At 38.5% G+C, this 27538-nt stretch overlaps 1 long non-coding RNA gene across 1 annotated transcript in view; it reads right to left on the reverse strand.

The window, feature by feature from the left end:
* Positions 1–15911, reverse strand: part of LOC132761847 (uncharacterized) — a 30773-nt gene extending 14862 nt beyond the window's left edge. The window contains exon 1 of the long non-coding RNA XR_009630000.2: positions 15770–15911. This is a non-coding gene — a long non-coding RNA (uncharacterized lncRNA). The remainder of the gene's footprint in view (positions 1–15769) is intronic.
* Between the last annotated feature and the right edge of the window lie 11627 nt (positions 15912–27538).

Raw genomic sequence — 27538 nt, forward strand, 5'->3', positions numbered from 1 at the left:
AGAGATTGTTTCTTTTGGCAGTAAGTATTTTTGTTATATCTTTCTTGTATTTTGTCCTTGTAAAAATGTCAGGTTTGCCTCTGGAGAAGGAAAATAATGAGACACCACTAAAAACCTGAGAATGCATGGAATTAGAAGAGGTGCAGGGAAATACAATAATGTGTACAAAAATCAAAGACAAAGAAAGAGCTGGTCTTTCATTTTTTGCAGAGGTGGCAAATCTCACAGCAGTTGAATGTGTGTGTGTGTGTGTATTTATACTCTCATTACACAACAGTAGATTATATGTATGACTGAGGACATTTGCTATATCTTTTGTTTCCCTACCCTAGGATTGGAAGAGGGGCACTGAAGTCAGAATTCTCATTGCCTCTTACATTGGAGTGACTTAACATTATGTCAACATAAGGAATTTTTTATAGTGGTGTATGGAGGACTTCAATTCTGTAATCAAAGAATTCTGCTTTCTTGACTCTCAAGTAGCTCAAGGGTTGACAAGGTAAGTCTCTGTTGACAGAGAAAGCCTTTCATGCTATCTCCCCAGTTGTCATTTTACCCCTGCCAATGCATTTTCACCCACCCACCCTGCTGCTATTTATTTACTTATTATCCCAACTTTCACCCAAAATGGGACTCAAAGTGACTCATATTTTGAGTTCAAACAAAATAAAGTTTAAATAACAACCCAAAAGCTTTTAAAAATAAAATAAAATAAAGAATCAAATTAAGCAATTGAAATGAAAACATTAATTTAATTAAAAGGTACCTTGATGGTGATGATGATGATGATGATGATGATGATGATGATGATGATGATACAAACCTCAATTAAAAGATATTCTACAACAGATAGTTCACACTAAAAGACCAGGCTGTGTTCACACCACAGAATTATTATAGATATATTATTCCACTTTACATGCCATGGCTCTGTTCTATGAAATTATGGAACTGGCAAGTTGTTGTTGTTGTTGCCTTCAAGTCATTTCTGACACATGGTGAATGTGACAACATTTCCTGGGATTTTGTGAGTCTGGCAGTGTGTGATTTGTCCAAGATGACACAGTAATTTGACTAATTGGGGATTCGAACCCTGATCTCCTGAGTCCTAGTTCGATGCTCAAACCACTACACCACACTGGTTCCTACTGGCAGTTTAGGGAGACATAATTGGTATTTTCACCCAAAGAATCCAAACTATAACCCATACAATTCCATAAATGTGGAATAACAGTGTTAAAATTGCCTAGTGTTGCAAAAGTATTCAAACTGCACACCCACCTTTGCTGTGGCATGCCTAAATGAACTCTAGTGTGATCAATTCTTTCTAATATTTAGTACAATTTTCAAATTACAGCAATAAAAAATAAAAAGATCAGAAAAAATTATTGGAGGTTAAAAAAAAGCAGACAGTTTAGGAATAGTGAGCAGGGAAAAGGAGAGAGGGAGAGGAGAAGAATCCTGTTCATTACCACCATGTGTTTGCCGGCATATTAGCACAGGAGTGGAACTATCAGACTAAGATAATGGGAAGGTAGTCACTCAGGAAGCATTGACAGGTTTTTGCTCATCATTTAAAAGGGGTGCTATAGTCATGGAGTGAAGGTAAACCAGCAAATAGATGCACATTCCATTTTATGATAGCTGCAGGCAACTGTTGAGCTTATCCTGCTGCAATTCCTGTTTGCCAGTCTCATGTAATTAAATCCTTAGTTATGCATTTCTGCGTGGTAGGGGATTGAAATAGATGACTCGTGTGGGCTCTTACAATGCTATGGTTTTATGATTTAATCCTATGGTAGAATAGATATTACCAGCAGGGAATTAGTGCTAAACTGCCAGGAAATTGAATGAAGGAGATCGGGTAGCATAATTGGAATAAAAGGCATCAATGGTTGGTACCTGGTCAGAATTATAGTATATACACTTCTCACTTCATGGCAAGTAATATCATCAAAGTAGAAACAACCAGTCAACATTTTGATAGGGAAATTATTGAATGAACCAGAAGAAGTACAGTTACTACACATCCTTTGGAGTGTACCTGCCATTTATCTCAACAGCAATATCAGAAAACTTTCTGATACTATTCTCATTCCATTATATTTTGTACAACTTTTTCATACCAGTTAACTCTTTTGCTCTGTCTTACCATCCCTTCATCAGTCTTGAAATGCTGTTTTTGGTAGTACCAGAGCTGACAAAAACAACAACAAATGATGTGATAAATTCAGGCTAGAGTTATGTAATCACTCGTGAAGTTTTGCTTACTGAAGGTGACAAATCTCTTCTGCACCATTGTCTGTGACATTTGGAAAATGTGTGGGGGATGGAATAAAAGCCACCCAACAGTATGAAGATAGGTTTGCCTATGACCTCAAAGGGAGTAAGTTGTCAGGAATTATTGATGATATGATTGAATTCTGCTTTTTCTGTATCCAAGAGAGAGAGAGAGAGAAGAAACAAGAACCTAAAAGTAGACAAAAAGACAACTGCCTCGGAAGAAAGCAAAACCCAAAAATCTGGGGATAAACAAGACAAACAGATTAATGTACCTGCTGGATATACCTACTCATGTGGCAAGGATCTTGATTCTTTTTTGTGGTGAAGGTAAAGGGGTGAACTACATCTTTTTTAGGATAGTCACCCACATAATAGCAGATACTGCTGTCATCTTGAACCAGAATATATTGAATCCAAGTGACAAAGCTGACAAAAAGACTTATGTGGTTTCGTGTTCTTGTGTAGTTTATTGCTCACATTAGTTCTTGGGAAAAGGGGAAAACAGGGAGCTCAATAGCTCATAAATCTTCACTGACAGTCTTCACAATATTGTCTCCTTGTGTTCAAGAAACTGAAGGTGACATACTGTACCCACCTGCCTTGAATTATTTAGCTCTCCTCTACACAGAGAAGCTATTGTATATACACCACAAAATCTCAGGTACCCACCCACCCCTACCCCTGGCAGCATTTTTTAATTATGTATAGTCTTTGAAATTTGCTATATTTGTAATTATTGTAAAATAATTTTGCAAGATTTTTTTTCATTTACAATCAGAAATCTTCCTTTGGATAAAGCCAACATGAAATGTTCAACAGACATTTTCTGCCTCTTCAAACTTTCAACAACAACTGAATAAGGCTTCTCATTTGGCACATAAATTAAAAATGGCTGTGTAAGCAAGTACAAAATCTAAACACATTTTATCTTGCAAATTTTATTTATTAGATTTACAAAATCTAAACACATTTTATCATATTTTGCAAATTATATTTTCCATTTTTAATGATATTTAGAATACTCTGTGCTTCCAATAGTGGAGCCAACATTAAACTAGCAAGTATCATTAGTCAGTGATGGAAATTAATATAATGCTAAATATTCTTATGGACCTATCCCAATAGGCCCAAAAACCAGGAACCGTCTTGGTTTTATCGAAGGTGTCCAAACTATGAAGTTTTATTTTATTTTAGGGGGAAATTTGGGGGGCTTCTAGGTGGCTGCATGACATTCTACTTGTAATCAGGATGACATACAGACCCCCCCCCCCCCCAGAAGCCTGGGATTTGGGGAGAGTGTCGATGGGAATACACATCAAAGCAGGTTTTTAAAACTGGCATTAGTGTGCATTATGGGCCTACCTGGAAATACCCTATAGCACTTCTCATGTTTTGAAAAACTCACACACTTCATAACATTTACTTTTTTAATAGTGCTATAAATGTTTCATAATACAGTATGGCCCCCATACCTGTGATGTTACCTACCCATATCCAATAAAATATGTTATTTCTATGAATTTTCTAGATTCTCCAGGTGATTCTATAGTATGCTTCTGATGGAAGTTACCATAGGGTCTCAGGATTTCCTGTTTCAATTGTATTGTATTGCAGATAGAAGAGCTAGCCTCAGCTTGCTACCTAGAAAATAAGGTGGGGTCTGAAGCTGGGGTTTCAGGATTTTCATTCTTGAACACTGTATTTCTTGTATTTGCTGACACTTACAAATAAATACAAAGTATATACTACCATACATGTACTATGGTTAAGTCCCAAGTTAAACAGCTTTATGGAATCAACTGCTGAATCGTGGCTCAGTATGCAAGTGAAGTATACTGATTCAATGGGTCTTTTTGTGGTAAAACCAACAATAGAATTTTGGCTAATTCAAATTTGCTAGGTTACCAAAATGATTTGGAAATGGACATTTTTAATGTGGAGAAGTGGGTAAGAAATAAATATCATCATCATCATCATCATCATCATCACCCCATTGCTTCCCACAACTAAAATCTCTTTATTCCAGTTGTATTTAAATACCCTCAGAACAACAATGAGATAGAAAAGAAACAATGTAGCATTTATCAAAATAATTTACATGTTTCAAGCTCTTTGTTGGCAAGTGGAAATACTGCTTGCTTTATCAAGTGAGCAACCTTTAAAGTATATTTTTAATGAAGTTGATGATGACTTCTACATGAACACTGCAAGAAAGTTAATATTGCTTTAATGAGGCATTTGTTTTCTGGAATGCTCTCTCAGGATAGGGGCAGATGGTCCTTTCAGATATATACAACTGGAAGAACAGCTGTAACTACTGAACATTATTTCTCCATCTGGACCACAATTGTCCAGTTTGTAACAGCATGTTACCGTAACTTCTGAATGTGTATTTGGAAATCTCTTTGGAACTGAAAAGACATAAATACTATAAAAGAACATAGGAGATAGTACAATGACTTAGTAGCACTATAAAACTGAGAATTGTTTTAAAGACAGGAAAATGTCCTAGGTTGCACTTTCATTTTCTCTTACATATAAATTTTTGAAAATTCAGGCTAAAACCAATCAGAAATTAAATTGTCACTCATTTTTGAAAGGATGGCCAAATCTACCAATTTTGCATTCTCCCACATTCCAATTTTGAGAAATTTTAAAATGGGATCAATGACTAAAAGGATGATAGCATAGAAATTCAGATCACTGCATTATGGCATCCATCCTGTTGCAGAATCTATTGCTGAAGTAAACATATAATAAATATCCTGGATAAGGGATGGTGGGATGAAATCTGCATCTTTTTCATGGAGAAGTGATGACATGATTAATTCACCACATAGGCAAATTCAGATTGGAAGATCTTACAATTTAGCATGTCTCTTAGTATAGCCTACAGTACCCCCTGTTCTCCAGTCTGACCTTGCTTAACTTCCAATATCAGCCATGGTCTGGTATCTTCAGAGAATTCAGGCTGGCTATTCAAAAGTTGTCTGAAAATATTTCAAACTACATCTTTTAAGAAAGGAAGAAAAAAAATCATTTTTAGAGTTGTTTTGTTGTTGCTTTTGTTGTATGCCTCCAAGTCTTTTCTAACTTTATGTAACCCTAAAGTGAACTTATCATGGAGCTAAGGGTTTGTTATTTGCCCAAAATCTCCAGTGGGTTTTCATGTCTGAGTGGGGATTTGAACCCTGGTCTCCAGAGTTGTATTTCAGCACTCAAACCATTGCTCTGTGCTGGCATGGTGTAAATCCACAAACAAACAAATAAATGCACAAACAAACAAACCTTGACTGTCACATGATCCTGCCTCTGGGTCTCAACAATCCCTAATTCTTTAAAATGAGCAGTAAGCCCCGGATCAGCCTAAAAATTGTGCTGTAAAAGCTACTATTATTTTTCAATATTTCTATATTTCTATCTACATATATTATTCTATAGATTTTTTTACCTCTAAAGTCTCATCTCCTCACAGTGTTAAAAAGATAACCCCACATGCATCAGAGATTTGAGTGAGGATTCGCATGCATAACGATTGCCATTTTCAATATCTGATTACTTATTGGAGGTCACATTGACTCTTCCTTCTGAGGTCAGTTAACTCCTTTGCCAGAATAAAGATGAGGGTGAGAGACCAAGAACCAGATCCTGGCTGAAGTGTTGGGTGAAAAACTGTCACATGACACTTTGGTTGAGAGCCCTATGATATCAGGAAGCATTATCTGGTGCCTAGGAATCCGTGCCTTTCTATTTCATCCCAACCCATATCTGTTTTCCACAAATGGAATGATCCTTGTGGCAAACAATCCAATATGTTTGTGCTTTATTCATGAATGATACCATCCCTTTGCTGAGCAGGATGAATAAAAAAGACAATAAAAACAAAACGGCTGGTGTAAATCCACAAATGTGTCAGAGGCCAAACTGAGAATACAGTTATAATGTATTAAAAACCACAAACAAAGTTAAAAGCTTGGCATTATGCTAGATTTCCTTTGACTAGAAGCTGGCCACTTCAAGTGCCTCTGATGTCACTGGTGTCGACACCAGAACACAGTCAAAAGAAGGTGACTGTCTGAATGTATAAATCAAACATTCATGGTTATTTTGAGAAATGCATTAGAAAATAATCACAACAGATGCTTTTAAAATGTAGGGAATTTGAGATACGTGATGAATATTAATATCAAAAATATCCTTTAGGGATTTAGAACTGTGTTAATCGTGGTCCCCAATTGAGAACCTGCCCTTCACATAATCAGAGTTGTATCTCTGTTCCCTAAGAAACAACACCAAAGAAGAAAGGTTCCCATGCAAAGTGCTGGTTAAAAGCCAAAAAATAAAAGGGCATGTGAGGGAATTCAGAAAAAATAATTTGCAAGCAAAAGTAACCTGGCGCACAAAGAATAGCAGCAGTGCGTAGTTTTGTTGTTGCTGACCATATGTCTTCTGAGACACCTTGGGTACTAGTTCAAGCTAAAGTTAATGCTACAGAATTCTTTAGCACACTTTATATGAAAAGCCTCTTCTGCAGCAATTTAATTTTGCTTTCCTTCACAAGTACAATTTGGCTCAATTCAATCAGGTTCAGCATTCAGGGAAATTTCCACTTCAAGGCATATAGAGACAAATTTATTTTATGTTTAGTCTGAGCTTTGGGATACTACAAAACATATTCCAGACATGCTTTCATAGACTCACCCAGGCAAGGCTTAGTAGAGTCATCACATGTATATTTTATGCATATAGATATACAGTGGTGAATAATTCAAGGAACTGGATAAGCTTACTACAACAGGATGTGATGTTTTCATTTGATCTGCTTTGGTTACAAAAATGTCAGGAAATGTACAGCAGTGATGTGCTATTTAAATATTTAATAGTATTGGAAGCATCAGAGTCTGTTTTCCTTTGAAGAGTGCTTAATTATGTCAGTTTTCAAGTGATGCAATGCTAAAGCCAGAATTATTGAAATTAGGTTTAACTTAGACTAGGAAGTTACTGTGGAATGTAATGCTTTCAAGTATTTTATGTACTGAATACTCTGTGTACTTCAAAGGTGTGCTGTAGTCAAAGGAAAGTCAGTTAATAAAACAATATCCCAGTATTTTTCTGGGTATTTTCTCCCCTGAGGAACAATGCTCAGACTTTAAATAAAAAGGATATGCTCAAAAAGTGTCCTTCAGTCCTGCACCTTCTCTGCCACTTATACTAGTTTCTTACATTATAGTTTCCATAAACCTATGTATTCTCATAAATATAAAAAAATTAAAATACAACACAGGCAGAATACGCATGTCCACTCCCGGCTCTTGGTTGCATCCATGTAAAGGTAGTCATATATCTGTACATCAACTGCCACTTGAGCAGCTTCTTTGCATGATAGATTAATACAGTATATGCATGTTTAATGCGTTGTCGAAGGCTTTCATGGCTGGAATCACTGATTTGTTGTAAGTTTTTTGGGCTGTATGGCCATGTTCTAGAAGAAACAACCAGGGACAGTTAATCACTCCTCAACAAAGGATTTCCCCAGTCAGTAACAAGCCACACCTAAAAACTCCCAGGCCATCAAATGCTAATCAAGGTGGTCAGCTGAAACATTCACACCTAGCTCCAACAGACAAGACTTCTTTCTCCAACCCTGAACTTTCCACAGATATATAAACCCAATTTTTCTAGTTTCCAACAGACCTCAGTACCTCTGAGGATGCCTGCCATAGATGCAAGTGAAACATCAGGAGATAATACTTCTAGAACATGGCCATACAGACCGAAAAACCTACAGCAACCCATGTTTAATGTATCAATAATTCATGGTAAATATTCATTCAGGTATATAAATGAATTCCACAGAACAACACTGACCTGCCTTTTATACAAGTTAATCTTATTTTGCTGTAAGCCACTTTAAGTTTCAAACTGGTAAGAATTTGGTTTACCCTTCAGACTGCTGGATGGAGAGGGCTATTTGTCCACCTCAATGAATAGAGACCAGTTAAAATAGTCCCAGCCTGCAGTAATCTCTGGGGGTGGAACACAACATTTAAGGCATTCATCCCACTGAGCTAAAGCATTAGAGCGGCAAACGTTGGTCCACCCTCCCACCCTACAGCAGTGTACCAAGAGGTCACTTATGGGCAAGGTAGGAATCCCTCTTTTTAACAGGGGTGTTTTTGCCTACCCTACACTGTTGAGGTTAATGTGTAATTGGCATGAGGCGAAGTCATTAAATAGGTGGTCATGCGAAAAACAGGGATACAATTTACATCTTGGGGTGCACCTAAGCCTTTTGATGAAGGCCAGGAACGGGAACCCTCACCAGCTTGTTCGCTCATCCGAGGTGGGGGCAAACAGAAATGGTCTTGGAGCTGTGGGGGAATTCTAATCCCTGAAGCCGCTTGACCTAGGGTTTGAATACTCTGCAGTTTTCTTAAGCAGTTGCCCTGGTTATGACTCATGTGAGTTATGCAGTGAACTCAGTTGTCTTGCCCAAGTTAGCTGAGGAGTGTGCCTGGAATGGCCACTGCCTCAGTTTGCACAACACAAAGTTCAAATCTCCACTTTTAGCTGGTTGCAGTTCATAGAGAAAGTTTAAATAGGTAACAATTTAATAAAAGTTGCCCATATTTATCCCAACACTGTTGTCTGGTCTCATTATTTCATTGATGGGTGGGCAAAGGTAGGACATACAAAAATAAATGAGAGAGCGATTTTGCAAATTATCAGAGAATGCAACATCCACCAGCCACAGCCAACATAAGCAATAGGCAAGAAATGTGAGGAGTTGTTATATAGCACTGCAAGTTTTTGACACCTGTGACAGTACAGTTTAACCATACATTAGGAAGAATATCCTGATAGTAAGCTCTTTTCAGCCGTGGACTAGTGAAAAATAATCCTTTTTTTGTGGTTTTAAGCAGAAGCTTAAAATCTCTGTCACTTAAAAGGGATGCTGCATCAGTAGGGAATTGTACAAAGTGTTCTTCTAACTCTGAAATCTTTTGTAATATTCATGCAACATGATATTTGTTATTATTGTGCATAGATACATATGTATATATATGTAGAGAGAGAGAGCAATTTTAAAATAATGTGTCAGTAACTAAAAAACGCTACAATTTTATGATTCACCTTCCAAAGAATCAAACATGCCAAATTTCAAAAATATTAGACCAATTGTCTCCATATTTTACAATATAAACTCCAACCATCACCCAAGTAAAAAAAGAAGCACAATTAAAACCCTATGAAAGAAAGTTTCATAGACAATATCAGCATGTCTTAATGGAAATGCAAGAATATTTCAGAGAACACTGAATAGGCAACTCTGAATGGAATAATCCCACCGTTTACCTGCCATGACTGTAAGATGTGATTTTTGAAGGGAACTAGACCAGTCCCCCTATTTATTGTTGGATACTACTTGGACCCTTTAAAACTACATAATAATGCTATTATGATTTTATTTGGCATCATCTTGTAAAATCTTGGGTTTTGTATTTTGGTTTGATATTAGAACATTCTAACTGTGAATTTGAACACATCCCTTCAATCTGCTAATCCCCTTTCTCAGAATGGAACCATGATGGTTTAAGTACCTGAATTACCTGAATCTGAAATTCTCTGTTGAGTATTTTAAAATACATTGTGAGAATCAGAAATGAATATTTGGCCAATTTCTCTTGGGGATGAAGTTTCTTGTGGTCTCTGCAAATCAAAACTGGCCTCCAGCACATTTGAACCAAGAGAAATGCCATGCCTGACTTACCAGGCAGAGAGGTTGCGGCAACTGGTGCACCTCACCTGTCATCCCCTCTTCAGGGTTCTCCTTCTCAGGAGTCCCTGTGCCCTGTGCTTTTTGGCATGCTGGTCCGGGCAGCCTGTTTGCTCTGGCCTGTGCCCGGATGAGCTGCACATGGGCCCTGCTTTGTGCCAGTGCAGACAAAGCAGGGGCAGACCAGCGCTGGGGGCCAGTCACCTCTCAGCAAGTCAAAACTGGCCTTCAGCATATTTGAAGCAAGAGAATGAAGAATTAAAAGAAGATGGAGAAGGCAAAGATGAAGTAGTAGTTGAAACAGTAATAGTAATAGTATTATTATTGTTGTAGTTGCTCTTGTTGCTTACCGGCTTCTCCCCATGGATTGATGAGGAGAGCAACATCAGTCAACCAGGGGCCTTGGGAGACTGTATGTGACTCATAGACCAGACAATTCTCATCCTTATTTTAATCTATGTTGCCTCTCTCATTTCATCATCCATTCTCTGTTGTCTAATTTCTTCATTTTCCTCCTTATTTCCTTTGGGTGCATGTCTATGTCTGAGGGATAATGATATGACAAATTGAAAGTCTGTCAGTTCTAAGCCAAACAAAACAGTGGAAATACTTTACCTTACTGCCAGTTCGGGATTCTTCAAAACCCTCTCAGTCAATAAAAAGAAAGTGAGAGAAATAAGAAAAGGTAAAGGAAGAACAGTATTTCAGATCAGGTCAGGAACATTATGACCCCTTGCTAAAAAATGTACTCAAAAATCACTGGTATACATTGCAAGGCTAAATCATTTTTCTTTAGTTTAGTTTATAGGACTGATACATTTTAGTAGCTTAAAGCTCTCTGTTCTTCCCTTTTCTTGAATTTTGTACAGAGTGTTCCAACAATTTATGCCTCTTTATTGACACTAATTGCATGCCCCTATCTGTAAGTTTTGTGAAGGTGTTCACATTAGTTTCCCACATTAGAGTCAATGTTCACAATAGTTCTATACTTAAACTAATGTTGGTATCTTTTCTTAATTTTGCAGTCCTTTCTCCAGCTGAGCTCTGGAGAGTGAAATGAACAAAAGGGTGGCATTGGCTGCCTAGTTATGGTCTCATGTTGTTCATTGATATTTCCAGACATTGCTGCCTTTGTTTGCACAATGGCGTTTGATGACTATAAGAGGGGTTGTTGTAGGTTTTTTGGGGGCTATATGGCCATGTTCTAGAGGCATTCTCTCCTGACATTTCGCCTGCATCTATGGCAAGCATCCTCAGAGATAGTGAGGTCTGTTGGAACTAGGAAAGTGGGTTTATATATCTGGAGAATGACCAGGGTGGGACAAAGAAATCTTGTCTGTTGGAGCTAGATGTGAATGTTTCAACTGACCACCTTGATTAGCATTTGATGGCCTGGCAGTGCCTGGGGCAATCTTTTGTTGAGAGGTTATTAGATGTCCCTGATTGTTTCCCCTCTGCTGTTCTGCTGTTGTAATTTTAGAGTTTTTTAATACTGGTAGCCAGATATTGTTCATTTTCATGGTTTCCTCCTTTCTGTTGAAATTGTCCGCATGCTAATGGATTTCAATGGCTTCCCTGTGTAGCCTGACAAGGTGGTTGTTAGAGTGGTCCAGCATTTCTGTGTTCTCAAATAATATGCTGTGTCTAGGTTGGTTCATCAACCTGAACAAAATCTGCCTCTAGGACATGGCCATATAGCCCGAAAAAATCTACAACAACCCAGTGATTCCAGCCATGAAAGCCTTCGACAATATATTGACTATAAGATGTTCTTTTAAGTAGTGTGAAAACACAAGATGAAGAACGAATACGAACTGAGAAGAAAGGGGAGACTTTTATTACCTCTCTGTTTCCTTCTCTGTTAAGTTTTTCATCTCTTCTAGCTGTATGGTTCCTACAGAAATTTGTATGGATTATGAAAATTAGAGATAAAATATAGTTAAAAATAAAAATGGAATATTTAGGAGGAGGATGCAGTGGAGGTAATTATTATCTGCTTTAGAACAAGTAATATTGCTTTACATCAAGGTAGGGAATACTGAATCCATCCAGATGGAACTGGATGGATTTCATAAATTCTGAATAGCATTGGCAATGCTAAAGATAGTTGAGAATTGTGGTCCAGAAGTTTTACCACTCCAGTGTGATTAGTAAATAGATATTAGAAAATTCCCATCAGGTGCACTGTAATGACCCTTGTGATTCTCAGTCTTGAACAAACTGCGGAATGTTGGCTGAATCATGTCATATGTTTTTCTTTTCTTTTATGGAGAGCTTTAAAATCACTGGCAGTTTTCTCCTCTAAGAAAAATGGAAGGGGTTCATTGAGGAGGATACTGTGAAGATTGTGTTGTTACAACTTCTGGGTCTTCTTTATTTATCTCACCACTTCATCAGATGAGCATCCACCATTTGTCTATTTTATGTCTCAAGCAAACACATTTACACTTCCGTTTGGCCTTGACTCCTCTTTGAGGGGGATTGCAGTGTGTATGTATATATGTATGTGTGAATATCTTGAAAGAAAGGTATAGCAAATTGAGCATTTAACTTTACACCTTGTTGAAATGGGCTTTAACCAGGGAGACCACTAAATAGTAGTCAGGCTTCACATCTTGTAAATTATTATAGCCGAGAAAGCCTTTTTATTTATTTATTTTTAAAAGAAGGTCAAAGCTCAGAGCAAAGTGGTAATGGATTTCCCCCCCTTAAGATTACATGTTGTCATAAATTTTTCACTATAGTTGAACAATCTGACACCCCCTTCACCCTGTGTCTGAAACTTGAGGACAGGACACTAGCCATAAAAATAAGCAAAGCTGGAATACTGTAGTAAATGGAGTAAGCTGCTCTGCCTATAAAGCCATCCTCCATTTGCAATGGAGCTTGTCTGCCAGTTGCAGACTTGTTATACTAGATGAGAATTGCAAAGGATTATACCAAAGCAAATAGATTTTAATGAGCCTGAACGGTTTTGTCAGGCCAGCACACATTTTGATTCATCAAAATGAAAAGAATCCATAAAGTCATAACAACCCTGGTGGTCCTCAGAACCTTTTACTGCTCTGATATGATACTGCCACATAAAAGTTGCATTCTGACATACCCAATAGGCCATAATACATAGATACGTTCAGATACAGAGGTAATGCTAAAATTATCTTTAAAGTGTGACAACTGCTCTGAGTGCCAAGGTTAAGGGCGTGCTATTCCCTTGGTGGCTTGATCGATGTATACAGACAACTAGGGCAAAACAAAACAAAACATGTGTATGAAGTACAAAATGGCACCTCACCAAAAATTAGCTTCCATCAAACACTTCATAAGATTTTCTATTCCCGTTGCTATTTTAATGTTTTGATTAGAAGTTAGAAAGATGGGAGTTCATTTAGAGGCAACCTTATCAAGCACACCAAGTAGTGTTTTCAATGTAACAAAGGTGCACAACCTATTTAGTCTGAACAAATATTCACTGCATTCACTGTTAGACAGTGGGGTGTTACGTAGGAGCTAGGATATGTGTGAATTTAGAGCTATATGTGCAAATGTATATATTCCTTTGTATGTATACATCCATACATAGGAGCCCCCGGTGGCACAGTGGGTTAAAACCCTTTGCCGGCAGGACTGAAGACCAACAGGTCGCAGGTTCGAATCTGGGGAGAGGTGGATGAGCTCCCTCTATCAGCTCCAGCTCCTCATGCGGGGACATGAGAGAAGCCTCCCACAAGGATGATAAAATGTCAAAATCATCCGGGCGTCCCCTGGGCAACGTCCTTGCAGACGGCCAATTCTCTCACAACAGGATTCTCCTGACATGACAAAAAAATCCATACATTTTCTCATTGTTAGAAACCACACATTACTGTACATCCCCAACTAATTTAGCCGTGAGTCATTTTAAAATTTGTGTTTAACATCTTTTTGAGATATCCATAAATCTGTTTCCAGTAGTTTTTTACTTTGTTGCATGTCCGCCACATGTGGTGCAATATGTGTTTTTTCTTTTCTACATTCCCAATGTTTGTTGGTGCAATAGTATATCTTCATTAGTGTCCCTGGAGGGAAATACAAACATAGATGCATTTGTACACAAATGTACCTTTTAAACATGCCAAATGCAGAACTAGAAAGGAAATTTGGTAAAATTTTGTTTTATATGACAGTGACAGCCTGAATAGTATATGCTAGATATTGGAGAACCTCAGAGGTACCTCCCTTAGAAGAATGAGGAAAATACATTACAGATTTGCTAATAATGGACAATAACTGTACTCTTGAGAGGAGAACTATTAGAGAACTTTGTTAATGAATGACAACTAGTGATTCAGCATCTCAATGTAAAATTAAACTAAAAATGTACATAGGGGATCCTATAAGACTGTAGACAAGCCCTCCAAACAAACTTTGCCAAGAAAGCACTGTGATAAGTATACTATAGAATTGTCATAAGTCAACAATGACTTTAAGGCACACAGAAGCAACCAAGTAAAATAGTTTCCATTTTGTGCAGAGACCATTCAGAAGATGCCTTTCCTAAATATTCAACATTAGCTGTGTATCACCACACATATTTACCCAAGGTAGTTGTAACGGATTGGCCTACCTTAAAGGGTTGTTGTGAATGGTAGAACATAGGCCCAGCTTGCAAAAGTTAAGGAGAAAGGTGGGTGGAGCAAACAAGCAGCCTCATAGCCAGGAGTGCAGTCTGATTGGCTAATGAAATTTGAGGAAAAAGCTCAGTAACTGGAGATGGGCAGAGCTAGAGGCAAAGAGAAGAACCTGAGGCAGCCATTTTAAGATCAGCTAGGAGTTTGGTGTGGAAGAAGGTTTAGATTTTGAAGGAAGGAAGAGATTTGGGGTCTGTTTTATGAAAAATCCTTCTTTGAGGACAATAGTTAATAGGCCTCTATAGTGATTAGAGTGCTGTGGAAGGAAGGGATGTTTTAAAAGACTTAAAAGATCCTGTTTGGGGGGCAGAGTTTGGTCATGGCTGGCTAAGGAGGTCAGCCTCTGAGCTCCTCGTGGGAGAAAAAAGCTATTTGCAATAAAATGAATTGCTAAGAACTATTTGCTCCATACTCCATGACTGGAATGCAGAAATAAAAATTCTATCTCCTGGAAGATAAGAAATTCCATATAAAAGTGTAAGAGACCCTGTATTTCCTATGCTATTTCACGATGAGACAGACTGGCTGAAGGCTACCAGAAGGGATCAGGTAGAGCTCGGCTCCCTCCTCACAGAGAGAGGACAGTGAAGCCCAAGGGCACCAGCTGAGATCCAAAAGGGTATTTCCCTCAAGGAGAGATCCCAGACGGATCCGGCAGCGGAGTCCAGGGGGCAAGGCGGTTTGCAGTGGGGCTATTTGGATGCCCAGGAAATTATCAGCCATGTGTATCTCAGAATAAAGAATAAAAAGAAAGGAAAACTACAAGAAGTGTTACAGGAAGTAAGTAAGTAAGAAAGACCCTAACCCTAACTCTAATTGTCGAGGGTGGTTCCTCCCCCTTTAAATCGGGGGAGGGGGGAAGAGAGAGAGAGACTTTCAACTAATGGATGAAAGCATGAGTATGTAACTTTGCAACTCTCTTTAACTCCCTTGAACTGCTGGGATAAACTGGAAAACTTCCCCCCTTCCCTGATTTACTGACACTGCGAAGTTTGAGTAATGGTGCAGAGGAGGCTGAATTAAGAATAGGGAGACTGACCTTGAGAGGAAGATTGTTGTGTCTGTGGGTCAGCTTCTTTAAACAAAGAGAAACAAACCGGAACTAAAGAGAACAGCCTGCCTGGAACATAATTGACGAACTTGAAGCGAGCCAAGCCTCTCCAGAAGACTAAAGATATAACACAGCCAGGAACTGGAAATGAGGTATCGAACATAGACTTAATATAGACTTAATACAGATTTAGGATTGACTTAACAAGGAAGAACCAGGAAAGTCAAGTGGAACAAACTGAGGGACAGATACCAGAATAATAACAACGAAGGAAGCAGAAGAAAGGAAACAACTCCAGCAAAAGTGTCAAAAGTGAAAGGGGAGAGAAGGAGCGAGTGAATGCAGAGTCAAAAATCATGGTTTCGGCATCGTGAAAGACTATCAGATAAAACGCTTGGGAGATTACAAAGAGCTGAGAAAATTGAAAAAGCCCAGCATAATACTGAAATGCAGAGAACTCCACCTCAAAAAAAGTCAGAAATAAAGAGTAAACAAACCTTCCCTATTGCTTCCACTTCAAAATCGTTGTCTACTCTCTCACAAACAGAAAGCATAAAGGAAAAGGAAGATAGGAACTTTGACAAAATGATAAAACAAATGTCAACGATTTTGAGAGAAGAAAATAATAAAAAAATTATGGAACTGGATAATAGATTTGAGAAAGAGAGGAAAGGAAGGCAGAGAAAGAGGAGGAGTCCAGAAGAAGGAAAGGAGAAATGGAAGAAATAAAAAGCGCTTTCAAATCAGACTTACAAAATATCATAAAGGAAATGAAAGATGTAGAGGCACAATTAGCCCAGATGGCTCTGGATCGGGAAAAAACAGATGAGAAATTCCAAAGCATACAAAAAAATATACAAGATGTATATGGGGATATACAAACAATAAAAACAGAGGTTGAGAAAAATAGATACCAGAATATATAGAAGGCACAATAAATAAGAATATAAGAATATATAGGCACAGACCAGGAACTAAACAAAAAACAAATACAAAAACTCAGTACTAAAGGTTCAGAGATGGAGAAGAAGATGGTGTACATGCAGGATGCTTAAAGAATAAATAACATAATTTTGAGAAAGTGGCCAGAGGGACAAAAAGGAGAGAAGAAGGAAGATTTGAAATCAGAAATATTAAGGTGGCTACAGAATATTTCCCCATCGCTGAATTGGGAAGAGATAGATACAGAACGTGTACACAGGTTACCAACAGGAAAGAATGATGCCAAGAGATGTAATAATTAGAATAGTACATTTTTCAAAGAAAGAAGCATTAATGAAAATAATGAGGAAAAACCCAGAAAGATTAAAAATTGGAGGAACAAAACTAGAAATGTATAATGACTATTGCCCAGAGACTAAGAATTTGAGATTTGGAATGAAGTTAGTTACGAGCAAATTGATGGAAGCGGGTATACCCTACATATGGGGATACTCATTACTCTTGAAGTTCCAATGGGCAAGGAAAAGATACAGTGTGAACTCGGTGGAAGAAGGACTAAAACTACTGAAGGAATTGAATATACATAAGAAGTAGAATGAAGGAGGTACCAATGGATCTATTGAGAACGGCGAGAAAGTAAAATGATAGAGAAGCAGGAGAACCGGTTGGAGCAGAGAAGGAAGAAAGACAACTGGAGAAATTGAGTGGAGCAGTTTGAGAAATGGAGCAACAGGAAGACTACTAGTGAACTAAGTTTTGCAAGAAAAAGAAAGAAAAAAAATATGAGCACTTGGGGGGAGGTTGACCTTGGGTCATGATCATATTTCATCTCCACCCATTCGGAAGGCCAGGAGGCCATGGTTGGGTTGAGACCCAACAAATGGGAATGGGGAAAAGGGGGAAGAAGGGGAAAGGGAGGGGGACAAAGGGAGAAGAAGGGGAAAGGGAGGGGGACAAAGGGAGAAGAGGGAGGGATAGAGGAGAAAGTGGAAGGGTTCACACTAATCCGAACCACAAAAAAAGGTGAAGGCAAACAATATTAGGGTTGTCCACTAAATTAAGAATTTCAACATTGAATGCCAAAGGCTTAGAAACTGTAATGAAACGAAGGAGAATTGAAGCTTTATTGAAGAAAGATGCAGCAGACCTGATCTTTGCGCAGGAGACCCACCAAGCCAGAGAAAACACAAATGAGCTGAAATGAAATTGGTTTAAACATTATGAAAAATCATTTGGGACATCTATATCCAGAGGAGTAGCAATAATAATTGCCAAGAAATGTAATATGGTTGTAAATAAAGTTTTGAAAGATGAGGAAGGAAGATTTATAATAATGTATGGTGAAATAGAGGAAGAAAAGTTAGTATTAATAAATGTATATGCTCCATAAATGTGACTATGAAAAAATAAAAAGGTGGAGGTTAAACACTAGGATACTGAACTTAAGGAGATTGTGGAAAAATAAGAGTCAAGTGGCAAGAAATATGGGGACATGTCAAAAGGAATACTGTGGGATACAATGAAGGTGGTGATAAGAGGCTTATGCATAAAAGAGGCAAGCAAATTAAAGAGGAAACGAGAGAAAGGAAAAAGAGTTTGAATAAAGATATAGAAGTACTGGAGAAGGATTATATTAGAAAGGTAGATACACAAACATATATAAAACTAAGGGCCAAAAAAAAAAGAATTGGATAAAATTGAGATTGATGAGGTTCAAGAAAATTTAATATACTTAAAAAGAGAATTTTTTGAATATAGCAATAGAAATTCAAAAATGCTAGCTAGATCAACGCAAAAAAGAAAATGGAAAATATGATAAACACGATAAGAAATAAAAAAGGAGACCTATGTAGATCAATGAAAGAAAAAATAGAGATTTTTGAAGAATTCTATAAAGAATTATACAAAACAAAGGCCTGCTCCTCAGAAGAAATTAGGAAATATGTAGAGGAAAATTGGGAGGGTGAATTAGGAGAAGAGGATAAAGAATTACTAGAGAAGCCAATTGAGAGATATGAAATAGAAGAAACTATTAAAAAATTAAAGATTGGAAAGGCCCCAGGTTTGGATGGACTAGGTCCAGAATTTTATAAAACCTTTAAAGAAATGCTGATCCCTAAACTATTGGAGGTATATAATGGAATATTGTGTGGGGAGAAAATACCGGATTCATGAGGAAAATCCCTGATAATTCTGATACTGAAACCAGATAAGGACTTGACAGATACAGGTTCATTTAGACCTATATTGCTAATAAATCAAGACGCAAAAATATTATCAGCAATAATGGCCAACAGAATGAATAATTGTATGTATAAATATATAAAGAATGATCAGTGTGGTTTCGTGAAAGGGAGACAAATGCCAAATTTAATAGGGAGAGTAATAAATAAATGTTGGGTAACTCAACAAGGAAAAACAAAGGTGGGGATATTGGCCCTGGATATATTTAAGGCGTTTGATTGCGTGGAATGGAGGACACTAAAAATAATTATGAGTAAGTTTGGAATGGGGAATAAAATGAAAGGATTGATAGAACAATATTATTCAAACAACACAGCAATAGTAACAATAAACGATGGAGTGACAGGAAATATAAAGGTAATAAGGGGAACAAGACAAGGTTGCCTTTTGTTGCCAATATTGTTTGCCACAGTGATAGAATTACTTGCTAATGCAATAAGAAAGGATGAGAAATTAGAAGGGGTATTAACTAGGGCTGGGCGGTTTCGTTCGTTAATTTTGTATATCGTTAATTATTCGTTATTTTTTTCATTTACAAAATGATATTGAAATATATTTTCAAACCCGGAAGTGTTTTTCAATACCGAAACGACATCCTCCATCTTTTTTACGAGCTTCCGCCCGTTTCGGAAATGACGTTTAAGGATGGAGGATGCTGGGTGCGCCGGGAGCCAATCTGGCGCTCCCAAGCACCGTGTCTCATTCTGATTGGGCGGGCTGCCCTTTAAAAGCGGCTCCACGTGGCCGTATTGCTCAGTTTGGGCTGGGAAGGCGAGGAGACGGGAGGTGCGGGAGGCTTGCTTGCTTGCTTGCATTCATTCATTCATTGCTGTGTGTTGGGAGAGTGAGGGCGGTTTAAGGAGCTGGGAGCAGCGGGGAGGCATTGCTTGCTGCTCTGCCTGTGTGTGTGTTTGTCCCTGTTTCACCCAGTTGTTGTGGCTGTTTTTGCCCCACTACAGGGCAATCATTTTGTTAATTTTCTAGTTTTAAACTTTTTCTGCTAAATATTTCTTTTATTCTTAAAAAATATTCAAAAATATTCAAAAAAAAGAAGAAAAAAACCCCTTTGGCTTTGGTGAAACAAAAGCTGTTTCACCCAGTTGTTGTGGCTGTTTTTGCCCCACTACAGGGCAAGCATTTTGTTAATTTTCTATTTTTAAACTTTTTCTGCTAAATATTTCTTTTATTCTTAAAAAAAATTAAAAAAATATTCAAAAAAAAGAAAAAAAACCCTTTGGCTTTGGTGAAACAAAAGCTGTTTCACCCAGTTGTTGTGGCTGTTTTTGCCCCACTACAGGGCAAGCATTTTGTTAATTTTCTATTTTTAAACTTTTTCTGCTAAATATTTCTTTATTCTTAAAAAAAATTAAAAAATATTCAAAAAAAGAGAGAGAAAAACTCCTTTGGCTTTGGTGATTCGGAAGTGATTTGCACATGCACGGGGGGCCCACCATCTTAAAGAATCGATTCGTTAATAATAACGAAATTTCGTAAATATCGAACTTTTTAAAAGGAAAATTTCGGAATTCTTTTAAATAACGAAATGCAAAAAACCCCAAAAAACGAATCGATTTTAGAAACAAATTTTTCCGTTGTTACCCAGGCCTAGTATTAACAACAACAAAACAAAAAATCAGTTTATTTGCTGATGACACGTTATTGACAATTAAAAATATGTGTGGCAATATGGACAGAATAAAGTCACACTTAGAAATATTTGGCAAAATAACAGGTTTACAAATCAATTGGAAAAAATTAGAAATGATGTTACTTAATTACATAAAAAAGGAAGAAGAAGACTTTATGAAACAGGTTAACACAGGAATAAAGATCAAGAATAAAACAAAATATTTAGGAATAATTAGAACTAAGGAATTACATGAAATGCAAGAGGCAAATGTAACAATATTAAGGAAAGCAACTCAAAAAGAATTACGAGAATATGAAAATATAAAACTATCATGGTTTGGAAAGATAGCGCTAGTTAAAATGAAAATTCTTCCAAAGATAAATTTTATATTTAAAATGGTACCACTACAGATATCAGAGGAGTAATTAAACAAATGGCAACAATTAATTCATAAATATTGCAATGGCAATAAGAAAAATAGGTTAAATAAACAATTTGGGATAAATCACAAAAGATTGGAGGTTTAGCACTCCCCAACATTAAAAAATACCATGAAGCAAACAGGATGAGACTAGTCATAGAAGGGATGATAAATAAGGAGGATTTTGAATGGTTGGAGGAAGATTTGGAAGAAGTAGAGGGAAAAAATGGAATATATATTTTAAGGATATAAAAAGGAAAGAAATTAAGAGAATAAAAAACCCAATGTTGAGAAATGTGCTAAGAATTTGGAATAAATACAAGGAAATATTATTATCAGAAAGTTCAACACTAACACCAATAATAATGGATTGAAAATTCCCATTTTTTTAAAAAAAACATATTAGATAAAAAATAAGAGAGAAGAATATAGATAAAATTAAAGATTGGATAAAAGCAAACATGAGGAAAGAAACTATATTGAGAGAATTTAGAGATATTAAATTCTCATGGTTCCATTGCTTAAAGTTAGAGCAATGGTTTAAGAATTGGATAAAAAATAATGGGGAAGGAGGCAAACTCACACAAGTTGAACAAATGATACAAAAAGAAAGAGCTACAGGAGGATACCACAAGTTGAAAGGAATAACCAGCAAATTGTATAAGATAATAATTGATATGGGGGGGGGGGGGATGCAACATTAAAAGAGATATGGGAGGAAGACCTAGGGATTATAATAAAAGAAGCGGTTTGGGTACAATTATGGGATCAAAGGTACTTAAACAATTTATCAATACATGTTAAAGAAAATTATTATAAACTAGCTTGGGGACCCGGCGCTGCCCGGGTTATTAGAGGAAGTGGGTAATGGCGGTTCTGTATGCCAAGTTTGGTCTTTATTGGTCATTAGCTTTACCCGCCATAGCTTTGCTGTGGCCAACCTTCTCTCCCTTTTTCTTTCCTTCTTTTACTCCTTCCTTCATTTCCTTTTCTTCTTTCCTTTCTTCCTTCTCTACCTGTTTACTTCCTTCCTTAGCTTTTTGCTCCCATCCTTCCTTCTCTTTATTTCTTTCCTTCCCTCCCTCTTTCTCTCCTTCTTTCTCTTCTTCCTTTGCTCCGTCTTTCCTCCCCTTTTTTCTTTCCTTCTCTCCTCCTTCCTTCTCTTCCTCTTTCTTTCCTCCTCCCTTTTCCCTTTCCTCTTTCTCTCCTTTCTTCCCTCTCTATCTCTTTCCTTCCTTCCTTCGCTCCTGACTTCCAGACTTCCTTTTGTTTCTTTCTTTTCTTCCCTTCCTTTCTCTTCTTCCTTCTCTTTTTTCCTGTCTTCCCCTTCCCAATTGCCCTTCCTTCCTTCCTTCCTTCCTTTTGACACCTTCCCTTCCCCTTCCCTTTCTTCTTTTTTTCTATCTTTCTTTCCTTTCCTCCTTCCTTCCTTTTTCCCTTCTTTCCCATCCTTCTTCTCTCTCTTTATTCTTTCTTTCCTACCTTTCTTCTTTCATATACCTTCTCAACTTCTCCTTCCTTCCTTCATACACCTTCCCTCCCTCCCTCCCTCCCTCCCTCCCTTCCTTCCTTCCTTCCTTCCTTCCTTTCCCATCCTCCTTCTCTCCCTTTCTTCTTTCTTTCCTTCCTTTCTTCTTTCATATACCTTCTCAACTTCTCCTTCCTTACTTTCTTCATACAACTTCCCTTCCCTCCTTTCTTCTTCCTTCCTTCCTTCCTTCCTTCCTTCCTTCCTTTCTCCCTTCTTTCCCATCCTCCTTCTCTCCCATTCTTCTTTCTTTTCTTGTTTCATATACCTTCTCAACTTCTCCTTCCTTCCTTCCTACACTTTCCCTTCCCCTTCCCACTTTTCTTCTTTCTTTCCTTCTTTCCTTCCTTCCTTCCTTGCTATTTACACCCCTTCCCCTCATTTCCGTCCTTCCTTCCCTCTCCCGCTTCCTTCTCTCCTTCCCTTTCCTCACCGATGGCAGAGCCAGACGGTGGTGTGCAGGGGTGGCCTGGGCTGGACGTTGCGGTGGCCGATGGGCTGTCCTCGGCAGAGCTGGGCCGCAGCCTTTCCTGGCCGGGCCAGGAAGGCACACAGCGGGGGCCTCTCGGGCAGCCTCCGCAGGTCGCGCAGCATCCTGGCCCCCAGCGAGCATAGCCGGCCGAGCATCCAACTCCCAGGCCAGGGCTTCAGCGTCAGTAGGTAGGCCGCGTTCTAGAACTACAGTTTCCAGTGTGCATCGCGTGTGTACTTCCTCCCCTGGGCACTGCGCATGCTCAGTTGGTTTTTGTAATGTGAGTTTGTTGAAATGTTGTTTGGAATTTTGATTCATGTTGTGCATACCTTGTGGGTTGAGGTATGTGCACGGCAAATTTGGTGAGTTTTCATCAGGGGGTTTTCGCGTTTTGCTGTCCCGTTGAACACCCTTTCCATTTTTATATATATAGATTGGGTAATGGCTGCATTGTTTTCAGGAAGTGAGTGAAGGAACTTGAAGTCCCATCATCCATGGTCCACCCTCCTCCAAACAGCAGCAGGATATAGAGTGGGTCATGGGGGCTCTGTGTGCCAAATTTGGTCTTTATCAGTCATTGGATGAGACTGGCAGTGGTACTGCAAGTCCCATCATCCAAAATCCACCCTCCTCCAAACTGAAACAGGATGTAGATAGGGTCATGGGGGCTCTGTGTGCCAAGTTTGGTATTGATCAGTCATTGGTTCGGGGTCACAGTGGTTTCAGTAAGTGAGTGAAGGTACTGCAAGTCCCATCATCTATGGTCAACCCTCCTCCAAGCTGCAGCAGGATGTAGAGTGGGTCATGGGGGCTCTGTGAAGCAAGTTTGGTCTTGATTGGTCATTAGATGAGGGTTGCAGCAATCTTGGGAAGGGAGTGGAGGTACTTGAAGTCTTATCATCCATGGTCTGTCCTCCTCCAATCTGCACCAGGATGTAGAGTGGGTCATTGGGGCTCCGTGTGCCAAGTTTGGTCTTGATCAGTCATTGGCGAGGGTCTCGATGGTCTCAGAAAGTGAGTGAAGTTACTGTAAGTCCTATCATCCATCTCCAAATTTTTCCAAAGCACACCAGGACGTTAAGTGGGTCATGAGAGGTTTATGTGCCAAGTTTGGTCTTGATCAGTCATTGGATGAGGTTAACAGCAGTCTCAGAATGTGAGTGAAGGTACTGAAAGTCCCATCATCCATGGTCTGTCCTCCTCGAAAGTGCACCAGGATGTAGAGTGGGTTATGGAGGCTCTGTGTGCCAATTTGGCCTTGATTGGTCATTGATGAAGGTCGCAGTCGTTTCAGTAAGTGAGTAAAGATACTACAAGTCCCATCATCCATGGTCCATCCCCCTTAGAACTGCATCAGGATGTACTCTGTGTGTCAAGTTTGGGCCTGGTCTGTGATTTGTAGGGGCTACAATGTTCTGTGGGAAGTGAATCAGATGAAGGTACAGCAAATCCCATTATTAGTGGCCCATCCTGCCCTGAACCGCACTGGAAGTCCCATCATCCATTGTCCCTCCTTCTCCAAACAGCATTGGGATGTAGAGTGGGTCAAGGGGGCTCTGTGTGCCAAGTTTGGTCTTGATCGGATATTAGATGAGGGTTGCAGCAGTCTTGGGAAGGGAGTGGAGGTACTTGAAGTCCCATCATCCATGGTCTGTCCTCCTCAAAAGTGCACCAGGATGTAGAGTGGGTCATCGGGGCTCTGTGTGCCATGTTTGGTCTTGATCAGTCATTGGCGAGGGTCTCAGTGGTCTCAGAAAGTGAGTGAAGTGATTGCAAGTCCCATCATCCATTGTCAAATTCTTCCAAACCGCACCAGGATGTAGAGTGGGTCATGCGGGCTCTCTGTGTAAATTGTGGTCCTGATCCATCATTGTTGACATTTGTAATGGTCTTAGGAAGGGAGTGCAGGTATTGCAAGTCCCATCGTCCATGGTGCATCCTCCTCCAAACTGCACCAGGATGTAGAGTGCGTCATGGAGACTCAGTGTGCCAAGTTTGGTCTTTATCGGTAATTGAATGAGGGTTGCAGTGGTCTCAAGAATTGAGCAAAGGTACTGCAAGTCCCATAATCCATGGTCCATTCCCGGCCAAACCACACCAGGACTTAAAGTGGGTCATGAGAGGTCTATGTGCCAAGTTTGGTCCTGATCAGTCATTGGATGAGGTTAACAGCGGTCTCAGAATGTCAGTGTCCCATCATCCATGGTTCATCCTCCTCCAAACTGCAGTAGGATGTCGAGTGAGTGATGGGGGCTTTGTGTGCTAAGTTTGGTCTGTATTGGTAATTTTCTGACACAGCCCCTGGCCTTTTCCTTTCCTCTCTTTGTCATCTCGGAATCTTAGAATTGAGGCTGGCCAATCAGAGACCATATGCAAATTTCCTTCTCATGTCCCCATTTCTGTCATGAACTCTTTTCTCCACCAGGGGCTCCTCTTGAAGCTGGCCAATCAGAGACCATATGCAAATAGCACCACAGTAGCAGCCAATCAGAACGTTGGCACATACTCCTCCCGCCACACCGCCACACTTTTGTCCTCTGCATATTTTAACTTTTATTATATGCATAGATATAGATATAGATATAGATATAGATGATATAGATATAGATATAGATATAAATATAGATTGATTTGGAAATGGTACTTAACACCAGTAAAGGTTGCAAATATTAACAGGAATGCCACAAAAATTTGTTGGAGAGGTTGCCAGGAGGTGGGTACTTGTACATATATGGTGGCAATGTAAATATGTAAATGAATTTTGGAGGAAGGTATTTGGAGAGATAGATGCTATAATGGATAGGAAGATAGGGAAAAGTGCAAGCATTGCACTGTTGTCACTATATAATGTTAAGAAATTGAAAAAAACAGAGAAAGATGCAATAGATAACATGTTAACTGCAGCAATATTACTGATAGTGAAGAACTGAAAAGGTAAAATAAATGTATCAATTGAAGAATGGTATAAAGAACTATGGAAAAGAGCAATAAATGATAAATTGGCATGTAGGTTAAGAGTCAGGAAAGGGGTATGGAAAGAAAACGACTTTGATGAAGTTTGGGGAAAATTTATTGAGAATGGCTTAAAAGAAGTAGATGCAAAATTATCTTCACAAGAAGAAAGGGTATTTTGGAAAGAGAATGTAAATTGAAGTGGCTCGGAAGGGGGGGGGGTCACAGTGGTGAAAAAAAGTATACAAGATATATATACACTTATAGTTGATGTAATGAATTGAGGATGGAATATAAGAGTATTGAAGGTATTGATGTATTGATGTATTCTAAGAAAACCAATAAAAATATATTTACAATTTTTAAAAGAGATCTTGTTTGGATTTCTCTGTGTGTAACCTTGTTTTAAAGAAACTCAAGATATAAGTACCATCCTCTCTAGGAAGAGAAGCCTGAAAAGTTATTTGAAACCACCACGCAGATTGACTGTTCAAAATAAACAACATTTTTCCAATTTTTTCCAACTGAAGTCTTTGCGTGCCTCTTTAAGCATTCCAGTGAAAGAGGTGGCCTATCAAAATAAGAAATTGGTGCCAGCAAAAGAAATGTTAATAAATATTAGGAGGCAACAAAGGCAAAATATAAAAATACAGTGATAGCTTCCCACTGACTGGTCTTCTGTGTGTGAGGATGTGTATGCTCTGATTCCCCTCATGGCCTTGCCTTCGGCCAGACCTTGTCATATGTCCATTGTCCCCCATCTTGTGTGTGATGTTCATGAGGCAGATTCTGCCTGTCCTCACTCCATTGTTTGTGATAATTGGTGGCAATATTAACATATTGCAATATTAACACACACACATATTGCAATATTAACACACACAAGATGGGGGACAAGTAGCCATCCTATATGGCTGTTTTTTGAAGCTATGCTTCTCAGACGGTGGTTTTTAGGATTCTGTTATTCCACCCAATTGGAAAAAATAATGCAGGACATTTTATGGTGGTGGGATTCTAGTTGGACATAGGTGAGTTTTTGTCTTGTTTCAGATCTTCACGAAGCCTTATTCTTGTTGGCAGGACAAACTATTTTTCTAAAGAAAAATAACAATGTATTTTGATGACCAACAGATGTCATTTTCTGCCAACAGAATGGCAAGTTACATCCATGATCCAATAAAGTTCATGGTAGCATCTGTTTTATGCCAAAGTATTAAATGAGTTACATGCCAACTGTTGTCTCTCCTAGGATGTAGGCAGAAACTTTTAACAATGGTAAGTCTCTTCTAAAAGCAATATAATTGTTCCATTTTCACTTTTAAGTGAATACATGATAACACAAGAGAGAAAGAATGGCAAGAAAAAGAAGAGAAGAGACAGGAATACTTTACCAACAATGATAGATCTCTGCCAAAAAATAAAAAGAGCATCCCAAATAGAACTCTAAGTTAGAATAACACTGCAAAATACTACCTTTTTTCTTTGCTGGCAAGAGGTAATATAGAAGGATAATTAAATCTCAGAGGCCCCTTTTCATTATACAGTTTTTTTCTGAGTGGAAAACAAGC

Source organism: Anolis sagrei, chromosome 1, assembly GCF_037176765.1.
Source record: "Anolis sagrei isolate rAnoSag1 chromosome 1, rAnoSag1.mat, whole genome shotgun sequence".
Taxonomy (NCBI): Eukaryota; Metazoa; Chordata; class Lepidosauria; order Squamata; family Dactyloidae; genus Anolis; species Anolis sagrei.